Source organism: Chinchilla lanigera, unplaced genomic scaffold, assembly GCF_000276665.1.
Source record: "Chinchilla lanigera isolate Chin_1 unplaced genomic scaffold, ChiLan1.0 scaffold00096, whole genome shotgun sequence".
Lineage (NCBI taxonomy): Eukaryota > Metazoa > Chordata > Mammalia > Rodentia > Chinchillidae > Chinchilla > Chinchilla lanigera.
In genome coordinates this window covers 3,482,968-3,501,542 of record NW_004955497.1, presented here as the reverse complement: position 1 = coordinate 3,501,542, position 18,575 = coordinate 3,482,968, and the positions used below count along the sequence as shown (strand labels likewise).

Sequence of the window (18,575 nt, the reverse complement as noted above, 5' to 3'; positions counted from 1 at the left end):
TTTACAAAGTAAGGCAGAAAAAGAAGCTGCAAACCTCCGGTTTGCTCTGGCTGTTTGCTGTTTGGCTGCCGTTCCCCCCTTTGCTCTTGTTGCTTTGCTATCTTCTGCCTCAGAGCCAGCCAAGTATGGACTGAAACCTCCACAAACTGTAAGCTAAATAAACCTTTCCTTCCTTCATTTTGGGCTTTGGGTATTTTGTCTCAGCAATGAAAGAGAAGTAACTAAGACAGGTGCCCACCTGCACAAGTCATGAAATAATACTTCGAAAATCTTTATGGGAGGAAGATTGGGTATAGTTGATAATGCACTATATCATCAACCTCGCAAGACAAATAGGGACACAAAAGGATGGCCAGAGGGTCAGAGCCAGTTATGTAACAAACAGACCTTGCTGATACATAAGATAAGTCAGAGAGGTATGGTTAGTGATGGGGTGAAAAGTCACTGATTCCCAGACCATCCCAACAGGGAGATTGTGTTGAACTTCTCATTCAGTCGTGAGTCTGGAAGGAAAAACATGTGCAGGATCTCTCCTAAGGACATTCCATTGTCCATAGCTATTTTTCTCCAGCGAATGCAAAGGCTGCTGCCTCTGTCTTATAATAAAACCCTAATCTACCACCCTTAGTCCTGGCCCTACAATTTCTTCCAAGCTCTTCCTGAAATCAAGAACTTTGTTTTATTCCATGAGTTTTGTCTTCATGGTCCTTTTGTGTTTTTGGAGTTCATGGAGCAATTAACTGGAATAAAGACTTTAACTGATGACTTGCATTGCCAACTGATTCTGAGGAGCTATGGCTTTAAAGGCTGCTTCAATAACATTGCCCTTGCTAGAATGACTGCAGAAGACATTTCAGCCTTTTGCTGTGAGCGGCTGTGTTTCTCCCTTATTTTGGTGGTGGCTGCTAATTTCAGTCTAGACAGTCCTCTGCCTTGTCTGAGCATGGCCCAACCCTGGGATTGTGAGCACATCACTCAGTCTCCTTTCCCGGTGGAGTCTGACTTTGTGGGAGGTGTTTGTGAGGGCATAATTGGGTTAAAAGCCAGCCTGTCTTTACAGGGTGATGAACATCGTAATGATCTCTTTTCCACTCACTGTTCAAGGCTTTCTGCTATTCAAGGAGCAGTCATTTTCTCTGTGGAGAGATTCCAGGGCTGTACATGGAGCTCCTTGAAGGGCAGCAGTCAGAGTTCTGGTAAGTCAGTTTGGCCTCACAAGCAGGGTTACCTTATTTTTGCTTTCTCAATATTTGTATTTTTTCTTGCACACTTTTCCTATTATAAAAGATCCCTCTGTGGTGAGATTATAACTCTTACAGCCGAATTACATATACATACCAGAAGCTTATGCCCCTTAGAAACTGTGAGTCCTATGGACACCTTCATCTCAGTCCTCATGATGTGGGGGCTGCCTGCAGCAGTGCCTTTAACACTGAAATATCACTGGTGTGGAAGGATTTAATGTTCATAGTAACTAGACATGCCAGGAAGTCTTTGATGGAGACATGGGATCCTCTACGACCCTGTGGCTGGTTCAGTTTAATTCCAGTCTGGAGGTCAAGTGGAATGATGCTGGGGCTCACCCACTACATTGGCTACATGGAAAAGACAGAGACCTCCAGAGCATATCCCACACTGAGGAGGGCAAGAGCAGAAGCCAGACCGGGGTGGGCTGAAGAGTAAAGGAAAGTGGAAAGTTGAGACACTAACACAGACAGTTCTTTGGAGAGTTTGGATGGGAAAGAATAGAAATAGGGGATGCAGAGCTGGAGAGCAACAAGGGATCAAAGAAAGTGTTCTTCAAAGTAGGGAGGTGAGAGGACAGGTATATAGGTAGATGGGAATGATTGCAGCAAACGCAGATAGAGAGACAGAATTGCCCTGTATATTTCTCAGAAAGGTGAAGGCAATAGAAAGATTCTGATAATATCAGGGATTTTTCTTTGTATCAGGAAGAGAGGGAGCACAGGAGTGCTGATTACGGGTGAAACAGGGAAGGATTTTCCATTGGTTGGTTTCATCTTCTCTGCAAAGGAAAAGGGAGGTTCTCCTGTACGAATGGGGATGCACCTTCCTCTGAGTATCTATTGAGAAAGACGTGATTCTTTTATCCTCAGTTGCCTGATCTGTGAAATGTGCTGCTTCTAATGACTGTTGTGATGGTTGATTGCTTATTTCTATCTTATGGATAGATATGTTCATCTTCACTGTTACTGGAGAGCTTTGTGACTTCATGTTTCAGTGTAGACTAGGTCTGAGGAAGGAGGTTGAGCATTGGTGCTTGTGGTAAAGAGGAATAATTGAATGTGAAGGCCTGATGGAAATCAGACCTACTGAAATGTGCCTCCTATCAGGGTTTATGAGCAGCCAATACAATTTTGGAGATTCTTGAAATAGGGTAGATAAACAATGCAGACAAATTACAAGAAAAAAATTGCAGAGAGACTTGGTATTTCTTCTTTATTATTTGGCATTTATTGATTTAGAGGTGCAAGGAACCAGTGCTCACTGCAAGGTGCTACGGGCATGTGCTAGGTTTTGCTGAGTGTGCAAGCCTGAAAACAATCTTGTACTCTGGAAAGTTACTCATTAAAATGAGAAAGCGGGTCACGTTCAAGAATTCACTGAAGTCAAGCAAAGACGTACATATTACTTTTCCCTGAGAAGGGCATGGGGACCAGCAGTTCAAAGTGAGCAAGTCAGAGCTGTGCTTACAGTTACTCTGCACGGCTAAGATTTCTCTGCCCATGATACTGAAAAGCGAGTGTCTTCGAATTATTCTTCTCAGGGCATCTGCTCTGCCTTGGGTATGGACTTAGCAGGAGAACAGGAGATGAACGCTCTCTTGGAAGGCCCCCACTCAGCTGTTCTGATGTTTGAAAATAATACACTTGGACATTTAAAATGTTATTTTTTATTTTTCAAGTAGATGTCAACATTTTTGAATACTAGTAAGGCATCTGAAAACACTTCTGTGTTTATTCTTATAAGGAGCCACTTCTCCCTCCTTCCTTCCTTCTTCCTTCCTTTCTTCCCTCCTTCCTTCCCTCTGTCCTTCCTTCCTTCAGTGCTGACACTGGCTGGATGTCTGCAAAACATCTGACTGGGTCAGCTTTTCCTTCTGAATCTCTTTTCCCTCTCACAGTGAGCACGGAGGCTCACATTCTTGCTGTTCTCCCCCTCTGCTCATGAAGAATCACGTGCGTTAATCCTTGGGTGCCTGCAGCAAGCGTGGTCACATTTGGTTGAGTGGCCTGTCCTCGCCATGGGGAAGACAGACACCTTGGATCCCCCAGTTTGCTCTTGGGGAAGGCTCTCAGAGTTTTCCTTTTTGTATGGTCAGGACCTGATGACCCATAGGACCTGTGGAGCAGCTGAGCCCAGTGGGTCAAGGAAGACTCTAGATTCTGAAACCAGGTTCTAGGGAGGTGCACTCCTACAGCTACTGCATGTGCAGCATTGACTGTGTTGCTTCCCCCACCCTCAGTTTCCTAACTTGTAAAATGGGCATGGTAGTAGAAGGTTGTTCTTTGTGTTAGAAGAGATAATCCACACAAAGCATTGAAAAAGGTCCTATGTCTCATCCTACAGCCCCTATTCTCTTTGACACTGATTATGATCAGCATTATATTCTGAAGAGGACCCTCAAGTACTGAAATGCTTGTTTGTGGCAGTCCATCTTGCCACCTTAGCCTGAGCTTTCATTACTTTTTCTGTGCTTTGAAAGTTCTATTCTTTCTTTATTTTTCTGTGGTACTTGGAACTGAACCCAGAGCTTTCTGCACACTAGGCAAGTGTATACTCTTCTCCCTTTTTATTTTTTATTTTGAGACAAAGTCTTGTCATATTGCCCAGGCTGGCCTCAATCTTTAATCCCCTGCTCCTTCCTCCTGAGTAGCTGGGGTTACAGGAAAGTGTCACTGTGCCTGGCTTTGTCACTGGCTTTGTCACTGGCTTTGTCACTGGTTCTTTAAAACAACCCTAGAACTATACTCTGCCTCTACTCACGCCATCCTCTGATTGATTCTCCACAATCTGCCAGGGATAATCGTTAAAGAACACAAATGTTATATCCCTGTACGTAAAACTATTCAATATCTGAGCACTGCTTTTATGGTAGAGATGCAAATTCTTAGCATGGCTGATGGTTTGAGATCCAGCTCTGCTTATGTCTCTAGCCTTGTGTTGAGGTCTAACCCTTGTTCCTTTTTGTGATCTGCGGTTTTTGGAGTTTGCTGCATGGGATGTGCTAACAACTGAATTGTTAACATTTTCCAGAATATTTAATTCTCCTTCATTAAATACACAAAAAGTTATTAAAATTTATCTATTCTAAATTATTTGATAGGGTTACATTTGTATAAGTTATTCTTATTTAATTAGTATTTCCAAAGCCAAGCATGAGTGTTCATACGCATATACATTTACATTTGCTGAATATCATGCTTTGAATTCCTGCTTTTTGCTTTGTAAGTAGATCATTATTTTATTTTTACATGACATTGTATTATTACACTTAAGACACTATGTAGATTTATGCTTTAATTTTACAATATAACTCACAGAGTAGATTGAAGCAATTTTATTCTTGACTGATTTTAGTAGTCCACCTTACAGTGAGAATTCTGTGTTATCTCAGATTAAGACACTCCTCCAAATAGAAGACTAATTGTTTTGAGAAGCAGAACTGGCTTCTGAGAACCAGCTTCTATCTTGAGCATGGTGAACAATTTCTATTGTTTTAGAAAGTTATTTGTAGATCTAGTGTTTAGACAAAAAGACATTTAAAATGTTTGATAAAGGAATTCCATCAGAAAATGTGGACAGATATATTTGTTGCTGTGTTTTATGATGGTAGAACATTGATTGCCCCTTAGTTAAAAAATGGAGGATGCTGTTATAAATTATAATACACCTACACTACTGGTTCTAAAGGTGGGCAATTTTGTCCAGGGCACACGTGGCAATGTCTGGAGACATTCTTGGTTGTGATCATGGAAGTAAAGGTGGTAGGCACTACTGGTAACTTGTGGAGAGAGACTAGGGAGACTACTAAATATCCCACAATGCATAGGGCTGTCCCCAAAGAAGAATTAGCATATCCACAATGTCAATAGTGCTGATGTTGAGAAATTCTGATCTATAACATGAATAAAATCAAGTCATCTGAAAAAATGTGATTTGGGCTTTGGTATAGCTGAATGGTAGAGTTCTTACCTCATATGTGTAAGGCCTTAGGTCTGTCTGCTCTCCAGAGTTATATACACCAAAAAGTACAATTTCAACCTTTACTTGTCACACTGAATACATTTTCACAAGATAGCGTTCAATTCAAAAGCCAACTTGCAGAACAGTGTGTATAGTATGAGTCCAGTTCTATAAAACAAAGAACAGCCTCTCATGATGTGCTTGTTTGTGAGTATGTGAGGGACCCACGAGCACAGGAGAGGTACGGGCAACGTTTCTGAGAGGGGCTCCACAGTTTCCTCTGGGTTGAGCAAGCCCGATACAGGTGAAGGGAAGAAAGTCCAAGAGGTGGGAAAGGAAGCTTGAAGACAGTGTGATGTGTCGACCCACGGCTTTGATGTTCAAGTACATATGAAGTGAAGACTTCAAAGCTTGTTGTGTTCCTGCCTGATAGTGGTTGTGACACTGGTGTATGCCAGTCAGGTTCTGCCTCTATAACAAAATGGCCAAGATACTTCACTTGTGAAAGGTTTACTTTAGTTTGTAGTTTTGGAGGGTCTGGTCCAGGATCAGGCAGAGACCCCTTGCTTTGGGCCCCAGTGGCAAGCCAGTTGGGTGCAATGGTGGGGAGCAAACTGCTGACCTCATGGCCGTAAAACAAGAGAAGGAGGAAGGGGCTGGGGTCCTGCATCCTTTGGTGGCCCTGTCTCCAGTGACCTGAGGACCTCCCACAAGCCTCCTCCAAAGGCCCCACCACCTCCCAGTGGTGCCACTAGGGATCATGCCTTTGCCACATGGCCATTTGGGAAACATTTAATGTCCAAGCTACAGCATGACTATATTCAGAACAAATCAAAAATGGGGTGCTTGCCTTTTGGGGGTTCCCACATGATCTGAGAGGAAGTAAACCTCCACAGGAAATTTACTCAACAGTGCTGAGAGAGCCCAGGAGGGAGGCAGGCCTGGTCCCAAGAGCACTGGGGAAAGTTGCGCCTGGCAGGAAAGGCACAAGGAGAGCACCGTCTTCCCAGAGCATGGTGGGGTGGCACCAGCTGGCTTCACCAAGGGTCAGTACAGGACACTTGTCCCAGGAGCAAGGAGAGGAAGAGGCAGTGAGTCGGGGGAGACCACTGTGTGGAGGGAGAGCGTGCGACTTGCTGCAGGCTGTGAAGCTGAGCTTCTGAAGAGCCCATATTGCTGTTGGAGGCACTGCTATAGCCTTGAACCACGTCCTTTGTGGGAGCCATGAAACCAAGACTCACTCGGAGAGACTTTGGAGATGGTACTTCTCCTCCAGCTCCAGCTGACTTCCAGTTGGGAGCTGCAGGGCTGCAGTTGGTGTTGGGAAAAGAAAGCACTCTGAGGGCAGGGGACATGCACAGCCTGTGGTGGCTCAGGGAGGGGAAGCAGAGATGACCGAGGGACCCCGGAATTAATGGATGTTGAAGTGTTGGTAAGATTTTAAAAGTAGGGATGGGGGCCTTCCAGGCCCGAAGTCAAGATAATCACAGGCTTTCAGAGAGGAAAGAATGACAAGATGCCATACTGTGAAGTAGTCCTGGTGCCTCCTTATGTTATATTATTAGGTTTTGCCTCTGATTTGACTTTCTCAGAAGCAGTACTATTTATTTCATCATAGTTTTCAGAAAAGAGCAATGGAAAATTATGAAATGGCCCCATCCACAAAGGACACAGCAGAGCTGCATGTCCTACACCACGCTCCTGGAAAGTGTGTGCTGGTCACTCCCAGGTCGCCAGATGGCTACGCTGATGGAAATCAGCATCTGACAAGTGTCTGCTGTTGTCCAGGTGCTGAGGAGCTGGGTAAAGATGTCAGGCTGGTCCTCACGGCCCTGTGCAGGGAGGAACGACGTACCCCATCACTCCTTGGGAAGAAAGGGCTACTCTATGAGTGACATGACATTAAAGGGCAGGCTAATTCATTGTAAAAGAAGAAGAGATCAAACAAAGAGGCCCTGCCACTGGAGTGAGAGCTCCTGTAGGTCTCTACAGGCCTGGCAAGAGGAGATTCACTGTGAGGAAAGATTGACCCTGCATTATTATTAACAATATTTTCTGATTATATTATTGACCAAGGAGATGGAATTGTACCTTCCCATGTAAGCATTGCCCAGTCTGGTGTAAGTACGTTCATTTCCAGTTGTGAAGAACAGAACAAGCAAGTTAATAATGTTCATCAAAAAGCGTGGTGCTTTCTCTTTGTGTTAGGTACAGGTATCTTCTGTATTGTTCACGGAGGTTTCTTACATGAAAAATAATTTTCATCGTGCAAATTTATTTTCACTCACTCTTTGGCCTGTGATGGATTGATATGGAAACACTCTATCTGTAGTTATAAAAATGCATGCACTCTGCCTTGCTTGCTGGCACTTTAGTCCATTCAGGGACATAACTGTGTTTCTCCTGCAAATTCAGGAAGGACGCCAGCCCTTCAGAATCCCTGATTTCACTCCAGTTCATGTCCCAAGGGGGCTCCTGTGTCCATTCAATAGACAATTATTATAAAATGTTATCAAATATACTATAAAAATAGAATGGTCACTTTGATAAGGTTTTTGTTTTTTTTTTTTACATTTTTATGTGAACTGCTTCCTAAAGGCTTGTGTAAAACTGTTTTTCCAGCAGTTCTATTGCTTCACAATCTTTATTATGATTATCTATACTAATAGTCATTCACCATGTTCTTACTGGGAAGTTCTTTCAAGGTTACACAAAGAAAATGTAGAAATGAATCTATTACAATCCATTTCTGAATGATTCAAAGACTGGAACACAAAATGGAGAAAACGAGTTCTTTGTAGATTTTCTCAAGTGCACAGAACAAAGACACAGGTTCTTTCTTAGTTTGTCACCTCTGTGTGTTGCGTGAAGTTAGTAATTGGAGAAAGTCAATAGCATTTATTTACATGCATGGATATAGCATTATATGTGAAGAGTTTGAATACTACAAGTTGTCTACAAGGTGGCTTATTCTATGACTCTCCGTCATCTGTAACAAAAGGGATGGAATTGGAGATCGCTGCCTGAGGTCAACTACAGAAGGAGAAATACCACGTGATCGCACTAGTGTATAGGAACAAAAGTGTTGCTCAAATGGAGCGGACCGTAGGGAGTGGTGAGCAGAGGGTGGGAAGAGTAAGAGAGACGCACAGGTGGCGGCAGGCTGACCAGGGGGCAGTAAATCGCTGGCAGGACTCAGAAGTCCTTCTTTGCTACTGCACGGTGGAGTGACTATCGAAAGCAGCTGTGTGCTTCACATTTTGAAACATTAGAAGAACGTACACATTTTCACCCTAAAGAAACGATAAACATTGGAGGAGATGGAGATGTTGACCTTGATTTGAAATTTACACAACGTTTACGTGTATGGAAACATCACAACAACCCGAAATTATGCACATTTTATGTTTTTAGGTTTCAGTTAAAAGTAAATTTAGATAAAGAAGAAGCCTACTTCCAACTTATTGACTAAGATATATCACATTAACACAATCACAAGAGAACTGATTGACTATATTAGTGTGGGAAAAAGTTGAATTCAAAACAGAAATATTGCCAGACACAAAGAGGGACGTTTGGCAGAAGCAAAGAAATCACTTCAGCAATAGATACATATTTTAAATGTGTATTCACCGAATAGTAGAGCTTAAAATACTTAAACAAAACATTTACACAACTGTAGAGAGAAGTAAACTGTAGAGAGAAAATCTCTCTCAGAGATTAATTAGTTGGATATAAATTAACAATACTACCCACCAAGTGATCAAATTGTCATTTATGGAACACGCCATTTGAGAGACATATAATACATCCTCTTTCAAATTCGATTTGTGTTTTCAACAAATATATACCATAAGCAGTACTGTAAAACAGGAGTCAGAGTTGTCTCTGACTTCAATAGGATTGTGTTAAAATAGAAATATCCAGTATCTTGAAAATCCCCTGGTGATGAGAACTGAACATTACACTTCTGAATAATTGACCTGTACAAGAAGATATATCAAAAGGGAAATGGCAAAATATTTTGAATTGAATGATAATAAAGGAACACAACTGATAAAATAGCAAATACCAACTTGTATGATTTATGTAAAATTTTATTTAGAGGAAAATTTATAGCTTTGACCTTGGAACAGATTTTTAAAGATATAAATGAAGGGGCTGAACCATAAACAGAACATGGTAAATGGAGCTTCAGCAAAATCAGAAACTTCTCCTTTTGGGAAAGTCTTGTGACACCTTCCAGTTTTGGGCTTCTGCATGGCTTCTAGTAAAAACTGATTCTGTCACTGTATTTGTAGTAATTTACTACAGCAATAATAGGAACAATGTTTAAGGGCTGACAACTGAAATAAAGATCATGAAAAGTAGTTTTACAACTCAATTATAAGAAGATCACTAAACTAATTTAAAAACTGACAAAGGTTTGAGCAGATGCTACACAAAGCATATGCAGGGAAGCTGTTCAATGTCATCAGCCATCAGGGAAATGTGGAAAATGCTAGTGCACATTACTATAATGGCTAAAATTTAAAATGCATGCCATAGTGTATGCTTTGGATTAGATATGGAGCCATCTGAATATGTATAAACGACTAGGGACTGTGCAATGCTATTATTGTAGGTAGCTAACTTATTTAGAAATAGATAGGCCCTTGAAATGTCCGCACAGAAGACAACTGTGGGTGGACACACCTGCCTTGAAGGTCAACCCTCAGGACAAATAGGAATGACTACACCCATCTGCTTCCCCTAGGGATGAACCACAGTGACTGATGTTCTAAACAGGCATCGATCACCTTGCGGGGAAGACCAAACCTCCTTACCCACCCCTGGCAGGACAGCCTTTGTTCCTTCCACTTATGCTTGCTTCCCCGTTTGATCCTGTGTAATCAGTATCACCTAAGCTACCGTATTCCTACACTTACTGACTGACCATAGTTTTGTCCCACCTTGTGATTTCCCATCGGATCAGTATTACCTAAGTGATTATACTTGTAATCTTATTAGTTACCTATAGTTTAACCTTGCCTTACATTTGCCTCACCTCATGGGTTTGCTCTATAAAACTCGCTTGGGAAGAGGGTTCCCCAGGCCACCCACCCAGGACTCTTCTGTCTCTTTTAGAAGCTTTCTTTCTCTCAATAAATTCTTCCTACTCTTAAACTCCATTGTTCCTAGCATTAATTCTTTGATTTTAGAGAACATGAACTCAGTGTGTCAAACATCTAGGAGGTCAGGAGTTATCTTTCCCTTCCATTAGTTGGATTATCTTACATTCTATATCAATATAACCACTTTGCAAAATATTTTGTAAGATTTTTTAATAAACATATACTTGCCATATGACCCTGTAACTTTACATTCATGTTTTAACTAGAAACAAAATTGATCATGCAATTGTCATCTGCTTATGTATTTTACTGATCTGGCAACTTTGATGTTTTCAAAATTATTACTTTGGCAAAGTACTGATCTCTTTAGTTTGAGAACTGCTAAGAGGACACTATTTTCATAGCACATTGGCATAAGTGTTCATTACGACGTCCAGCTGCTCCCAGATGTAACCTGTGGCTTTCAACTCGCTGTGGTCTGAGTGGGTGTGCCCTCCCTCCCACGCTAATTTTCAAGTCTAAAGTGATGGCCCTCGAAGGAAGGGCCACAGGGAGGGGATTATGTCATGAGAGAAGAGTCCTTGTGAGGAGAATCAGTGCCCTTAGAGAGAGGCTCAAGACAGTCTCCTGTCCTCCTCCACCACACTGCAAGGTGGCTGTCCACACACCAGGAAATAGGCCTTCACTAGACAGTGATTCTGCTGAAGCCTTGGTCTTGGATTTCTCAGCCTCCAGAACCCAGAAATAAATGTACGTATATCGTTTGTAAGTGACCTAGTTTATGGTATTTTGTTAGAGCATCCCAGTTGCGCTAAGTAGCACCTGTTAACAGTTGACATTTATCCCAATTGGACTCATTTTGAAAGTTTCTGACTTGACTTGCAGCAAGTTTCTGACAATCTTAATTTAGGACCCATTAGAGCAGACAGCAGCAGGTGTCTCCGCTTCTACCCACCTAACCAGCTCGCACATCAGCCAAACTGGCTCCTGGTGTGTTTATGCAAAAACTGCCTGGAGTTAATGCATCACAACCTAACAGGGAAGGAAAAGGAAGTTGTGCTTGGAAAGTCAAATCAAACTAAAACAGAAAGGATACTGTCTTTCTAATAATGTAGAAGTTGGTACCAACTTTCATGGTTATAAAACTGTCAGTATAAGGTAAATGAAAGCAAAACAAACAACTTTGGTTACGTTATTTCTCTGAAGGTCCGGATCCCTGCTGCTACACTGTGCAATGAAGAGGTTGAAGTCTGAGGCCGTTCTCTGGTTTCATCCAGCTGTTTATTCTCGGGAAATTACGTCACTTGTCTGCGCCTAAATTTCTTCACATATAAAGTAAAACTTTATCTAATTTTCTAATCTAGTTTTATTTTTTATTTAGTGAGAAGGAAAATCCTTTAGTGAAAGGTAGAAGACTATTTATACAAGTGCAAAGAACTGTACTAACTGTATTTTCACTTTCCCAGTGAAGAGTGTTGTTGATATATATAGCACATATTTTACTTCTAGCAGTAAAGTTTAACTAGTAGTTTGAAATTATTTTGTTGTTAGGAGATTGTACTAGTTTCATAAATAGAATGGTATGATAAATATTCATTAGTTTCTTGAATAGAATGGTATAATAAATATCCATTATTATTTAAACTATCCAGACCCAGAATCTGGGACTAACATTTCCCCATACTCCACAATCTTTTTCCTCAGAAGAGTTTGCTTTGCAACATGATCATCAGTGATCTATCAACGGACTCAAGCTGGGGCCAGAAAGAGTGGTGAGGAAATGTCTTTCTGACAATTGAGGTCATAAGATGTAAGATTTTGGAACTATTAAAATTCATGTTTTGCTATAAAGCAAAAAAAAATGTTAAACTAGGGAAAGAATGAAGTAAGCATTCTCAGAAAAATCAAAGTGAAAGAATCAAACACAGCCTGATGGTGGATAGTGACCCAGCCACTCCCGATGCCCTGTGAGGGCTTCTATTCATGGTGTTTCCAAGAATACTCTTAGTTACATTACGTAAATATAGGCTTTCAGTGGCAATAAAATAGCTGTCATTAATGTAATTTACAGTGCACTTGTTTTAAAAATCTCATGCTTCTGTAATATCTTGTGATTTTAAGAACTAGATTACATTTTTATATGATTCTAATATTATCTTCTTCTCTTCCCAATAAGTATAGTCATGCAAACAATTTGACATATAATTTTTTCATCTGACTTAATACAAAGGAAACCCTAAATCATTCCATAGCACACTTCCAAAATATTCTGGAAGGGTGATTGTTAAAACAGATATTTGAACCGAGACGAATGTGTGTACACGCTGAAATGCTGAAAAACGTTATTGCAGTGCACCTGTGGTCTCACACTCCCGTGTTCCTCGATTTCCTCCACACCTGCAATTTTTGCAAGATAAGTAACAATGTAAATATGGCACTTGCAATTAGTTTTTTTCTCCTTCTTGTTAATCTCCTCTCTCCAATGCGGACAGATTATGTTAAGGCTGTCTTTGATGTGTGTGTTGAGATCGTAGGAGATGCATTAGTCTCATTATGGCTTTGACAGTAGTTCTAATACCTCTTTATCATTTTGTCTAGAGTGGTTCTCAAATGGCTCCAGAATAGGACACAGCAACACAGCCATTAGAGTGGAATAATGCTGCTCATAATGGGTTTGCGCCAGGGGTTCCTGGGGTCTAACTTTCTCATGGAAATGTTGAGAGTTTATTTGGATGAGAAGAAATGAGGCTCCGTATTTCAGCTTGAGTCTACAACATGTTGCTGTTGCCAGACCAGCAGGGTATTATTCTTTACTGAGCAGAATACCCAAAAGATGTTTTGCTTGTATTTCCAGATGTTTAACAGTACCATCATAATGATGACTTTCTTTAAGACACAGTTATATAGACAGCGTCCTCAAGAATAAGTAAAATGTATCAACTTTACTATATTATCAAAAAACATTACAGAGATTTTAAATAATACAAACCACATTATTTCCAACCCTTCATAGTAATAAACTACTCTAAATTATAAATTAATTTGATGAAATTATAGCGTAGTGAATGTGAACCTTTTAGAGCTTTCACTGATAGCAAATATCACACTGTGGAACATGTGCCATAGGCTCACCCCAACTGTGTGGAGCCCCTTTGACAGCTTGTAAGGATTTAGAGTCTACTTGGTCAAAAGGCTGATTGAAAAGGAATGCACAAGTATAGTGGGGAGAACTAATATACTCCAGAAATTCAGGGAAGGCCTTACAGAGAAGGAAATTTTAATCAGAGCCAAAGGACGCAGAGAGAGCAAAGTGAGATCAAGATGCTGAAATTTTGTAGGCAAAGGGAGTATTCTGGCAGCTTAGCATTAATAACTGTGTAACTCTTGCTCAACTTAATTTAACTTCTGTAAGCCCCAGCTCCTTCGTTTTAAACATTATGAAAATATTACCTCTTTCCGGGAATTTCCAAGATTAATTAGGATTCTATACATAAAGATTTTAGCATAGTACCTTGCATGCAATAAGTTTCCACTAACGATTAGCTTTGACAGGAAGAAATTGAATGATTTTAGGCAGGGAATGACATGATTAGATTTATATACTTTTAAAGATCACTCTTTCTTAAGTGTTTGAAAGGCTTCATAGAAGAGCAAGACTAAATGTCTTAAGGTCAGTTAGAATAACATTATGTTAATCCAAGAAGGGACAGTGGTGTGGGCAGATACAAGAAATAATAGGTGAAGGCAGGAACAAGACCGAATAGGAAATCCTAGACCCTTCTCACCCCCACAGACATACCGCTTCTGTAATGCCTCATAGACAGATTTCATTTGTGAGAAATAACGAACTAATGGAAAGGCTCTAGGGTTCTGGGAGAATGCAAAGCCAAACCAGTTGAAGCCATCAGGGTCATTCACAATACATTCTCAAGGAGACCCTAGCCCTCAGGCATTGCTGTACAGTCAGGAAGAGAGCCCCTAGCTGCTATCTTACCCATGGGAGAGAAGAAGTTGGTATTAAGGCTGGTCTTGGAGCTCTGGTGGTTCCAGAACAGTTGAGTTGACAGAGGAGAATGGAGGTTGTGGCTTGGGCTAATAAATATTATTGCCTTTTTCCTTGAACAGAATAAGTGCATGAAAAATTCCATTTCTCAGTTTCCTCATGGAGAGGGAGAGAGGTTGATTAATGCATCTACTAGTCCAACCTCTTGAGGTTTCCAAGCTTCTGGCATTTGTCTCATCAGTTGTGAAGCAGGTAACTCTAACGTATTCTTGCTGTCCATAGATAGAATGAAGGAAGTTGCTGGGGTTAATAGATAACATAGTTTGCTCCCCACCTGAGGCTCAGCGCAGAGAAAACAGACAAAAACCACTGCTGCCTGTTGTTTTCCTAATGAGGAAAGCATTTGAGAGAGGGCCACAGAATCTCTAGAGCAGTGGTGGTGAAGCTTTCAGTGTTACAAATAGCTCACTGTAGCACACGTGCCATAGGGCTGCCTCCTATGCCTGAGTCAGGCTGATGACGAGTCTTCTTCTATGTGAGGCCCCTCTGTGAAGACTGGGGGAGGTCCCTGCCTTGTATAATACGGAAGCATCAACAGAGCTTTAAAAGGATGAAAAATCAGGTGAAGGTATTCCACACCTGAAAAAAGTCTCCAGAAATGGTCCCAAATAAAATGGATCTGTGTTATTTACTTAAAAGATCACCTCTCATACGGATGTTCATTGAGGTCAAAGCAACAATGCATAAACAGAATGAGGATTTCCTCAAAGATACAAAAAAATATTAAAAAGGACCTTATCTTTAGCTCAATGAGGAGCTAAAGAACACAAAAATTGACCTGAAAAAATCACCTCAGGGGCTCAGTAGCAGACTAGATCAAACAGAAGAAAGGATCAGTAGATTTAAAGATTATTGGAAGTGATTCAGTCAGAGGAATAAAAAGGGAAAAAACATGTCAAGAAAGTGTAAGGAACATATGGGACAAAGGACCAACATGCTTCTGGAGAGTGGCAGAGAAGAGAAGAGAGAGAAAGTAGAAGATAACATATTCAAAGAAATAATGAATGGCTGAAACTTCCCAAATATTGAGAAAGAAATGGATATTAAGATCCAAGAAGCCCAGACTATATCAAATAACATGATCCAAAGAAAATTCATACAAAAATACACTATAATCAAACTGTCAAGTGAAAGAAAATTTTGAAGCCTGCAAGAGAAGATAATTTATCACATACAGAGGAATTTCTTTAAGACTAGCAATGGGTTTTTCCACAGAATTGTAAGCTAGAAGGGATATTCAAAGTGCAAAAATGGGGAGAAAAAAAATCCCTCTGAGCTAAGAATACTACCCCTGGATAAACCTTCCTTCAAAACTATGAGCAATAATTACTTTGCAAGACAAACAAAAACAAGAGAATGTATCACTACTAGATTATCCTTACAAGAAATGCTACAGAGTTCTTTAAGTTCTATAAAAGGGAGAAACTCATATAATTCCCCAAATTATATATTTTGTTGTTTCAAAAATATTTTAATGTATATGATAATTTGTTCTATTTACAGTACTAGTATATCTTAGATTGTTGAAGAGGAAGTTTTGGGTTGTTATCTGTTTGTTTCTTTTGTGTAAGAATCTGTATGGTTTGTGTCTTACACTCTGAGTACAAAATAATCTACTTTGAAGATAACAGTATACAATGTATTAACTAGAAACAATACCTCATAGCATGAGAACACATGAAAATGTGAAATTTATTGGCAAAGGCAACTATATAGACAACAGAGAATACTAAATTTAAGCAATGCGGTTGAGTAAATTATTATTATTATTATTATTATTATTTTTATTATTATTTTCATTTTTTTGTTTTTTTTCCGGTACCAGGAATCAAACTCATGACCTTGCGCTTGCCAGGCAGGTGCTGTGCCACTGAGCTAAATCCCAGCCCACGATTAGTTAATTTTTGTATGAGTTAAAATTAAAATATTGAAAGAACTATAAAATATATTGAAGGATACATAGTATGAATAGGTATATGCTGTAACAATAATAATATAAAATGCATGTGTGTGTGGAGAGATGAAAATGTAAAGCTTGCTATTCATTTAAAGTACACCGATATAAAATATTCTGCATAAACCCAACGTAAGCCCCCCACACTGTCGTTGCTGATGTTACAGACAAGAAAAAGAGACAGTTATCAAAGCATATCATATAAAAAAAATCCAAGCAAGCAGAGGAAGACAACTAGAGAAGAAAAGACAGACAAAAGATCTATAAGAGTGACAGAGAACAACTGACACAACGTTGATCAAACTATCTGTTAGTAAGTTATGTTAAATGGAGGAGATGGATTATACTTTTCAGTAAAAACTTTGAATGGCAAAATAAATTTTAAAATGGTCAAATTATATGCTACGTTTTAGAAATTCATTTTAGATATAAGAACACATATAGATTGAAAATAAAGTGATGTTAAAAGATATTCCATGCAAATGATAACCAAAAAGAAGACATTTTATAATTGTAAAATATCAATTCATCAACTAATTTTTAATGCAGCATGGCACTTATAAATCGATATGAACAAATAAAGCCAACTGAAGGAGAAATGGCAATACCAGTATCAATAGGAGACTCCAGTACTCCACCTTCAATAATGGATGGAATATTCAGACAGACAATAAGGTAACTGAATTTGAGCAACATTATGGAGGCAATAAATGTAACAGACATACACAGAAGCATCTATTTAAGGTAACAGAATACATAGTCTTCTATAATGTGGTAGAACCTCTCGGGTCAAGGGACCTGGGCCCATGGTAAGCGGCGACGGTGAACAAAGAAGACACCGGAGACCAGGCTGATGGCGCAGATCCGGTTTATTGCGGAAGTACCAGGCATTTTATTGAGTAGGCTAGAGGCGTGGCAATGGAGGCAGGCTAGGGGCGTGGTTTGGAGGCGGTACTTTTGGCCGGGGGCTGTGCAGAAGTAAGAGGTCAGAGCAGGACAGCCTAGGCAGGGCGCCTCACTTGGTGTGCCGAGGACATGACGAGTCCGAGTGTGCTCAGACTCGCTCCTCCGCCACGGCCGTCAACCAGACCTCTGGACCTCTCTTTCCCACACTATAATACACATAGGTCTTTCTCCAGAAAGGATGACAATTTATGCAAGAAAAATCTTACTAAATTTAACAGTTTGAAGTAATACTGTATTGGTCAGCTTATACGTTGCTGGAACAAAATAACTAACACCCACAGTTTAAGTGGTTCTAGAAGCTTCAGTCCATGGTCAGCTGGCTTCAAGGCAGAAGAATCACGGTGGAAGGATGTGGTGGGGAAACTTGCTCATTGCTTGGCATCCAGGAGGCAAAATAGGGACAAGCAGCTGGAGAGAAAGGGCCAGGGCAAGATATAGTTCCGAAGGTCACATGTCAATGACCCATCACACTTGACCACAAGTGTGCTTCACCGATTTCCTAGGTGTGTCTCAGGCCAGTCAAATTAACAGTCAAGAATACAGGTCACAATACCCAGTGTATCTTTTCTGGCTGCAATAAGAGTCACTAATCGTAAGGGAAATGCAAATAAAAATCACAAAGATATAACACCTCACATCTGCTAGGAAGGCCATTACTGGAAAACTAGAGACAAGACTTTTGTTGGCAAGGATGTGGAGAAATTAGAACCCTTGCATTGTGATGCTGGAACTATAAAATCTTGAAGCCATTGTGAAAAACATTACAAAGTTCTAAAAAAAATTTAAGGATAAAAATGCTTATGGTCTAGAAGTCCCAGTTCTGTGTATTTATCCAAAAGAATTAAAAACAGAATCTTGGAGGGACTTCTGGGAAGATGGTGGAATGGTGAGCAGCAGAGAAAGAGCCTCTCTGAGATTTGCTGTCCAGACAATGGAATATAGCAGAGTAAGGATGAGAGGAAGGACCTAGGAAGGATCTGAAGTGAGAATTGAAGCCCACAGGGAGACAGACTTCAGTGAAGAGGAAGGTAACAGAGAGCACTTTCTCCCTGAGCCTGGACTCACTTTGCGGGAGGGATGACTCAGTATGGTGACTACTGGTAACCCCAGAGGCCTCCAGGAGAAACTCTCCAGTGGATGGAACAGTGGACACAGCAGACTGAAGTGGGTGGTGAGTTGTTCAGGTTCGTACATCTCCCAGGAGAGGGCAATTGGCTGGGAGCCATCTTGGAGAGAGGTCAGCTGAGCTCAGAACTCAGAGCAACTGCTG

General features: G+C 40.5%; 1 long non-coding RNA gene across 1 annotated transcript; it reads left to right on the top strand.

Annotated features, from left to right (window-relative positions):
• Positions 1-1,103: 1,103 nt before the first annotated feature.
• Positions 1,104-12,099, top strand: LOC106146833. Its single transcript, XR_001231434.1, has 3 exons — positions 1,104-1,196; positions 11,529-11,657; positions 12,027-12,099. It is a non-coding gene; the product is annotated as an uncharacterized LOC106146833 (long non-coding RNA).
• The last annotated feature ends 6,476 nt before the right edge of the window (positions 12,100-18,575 follow it).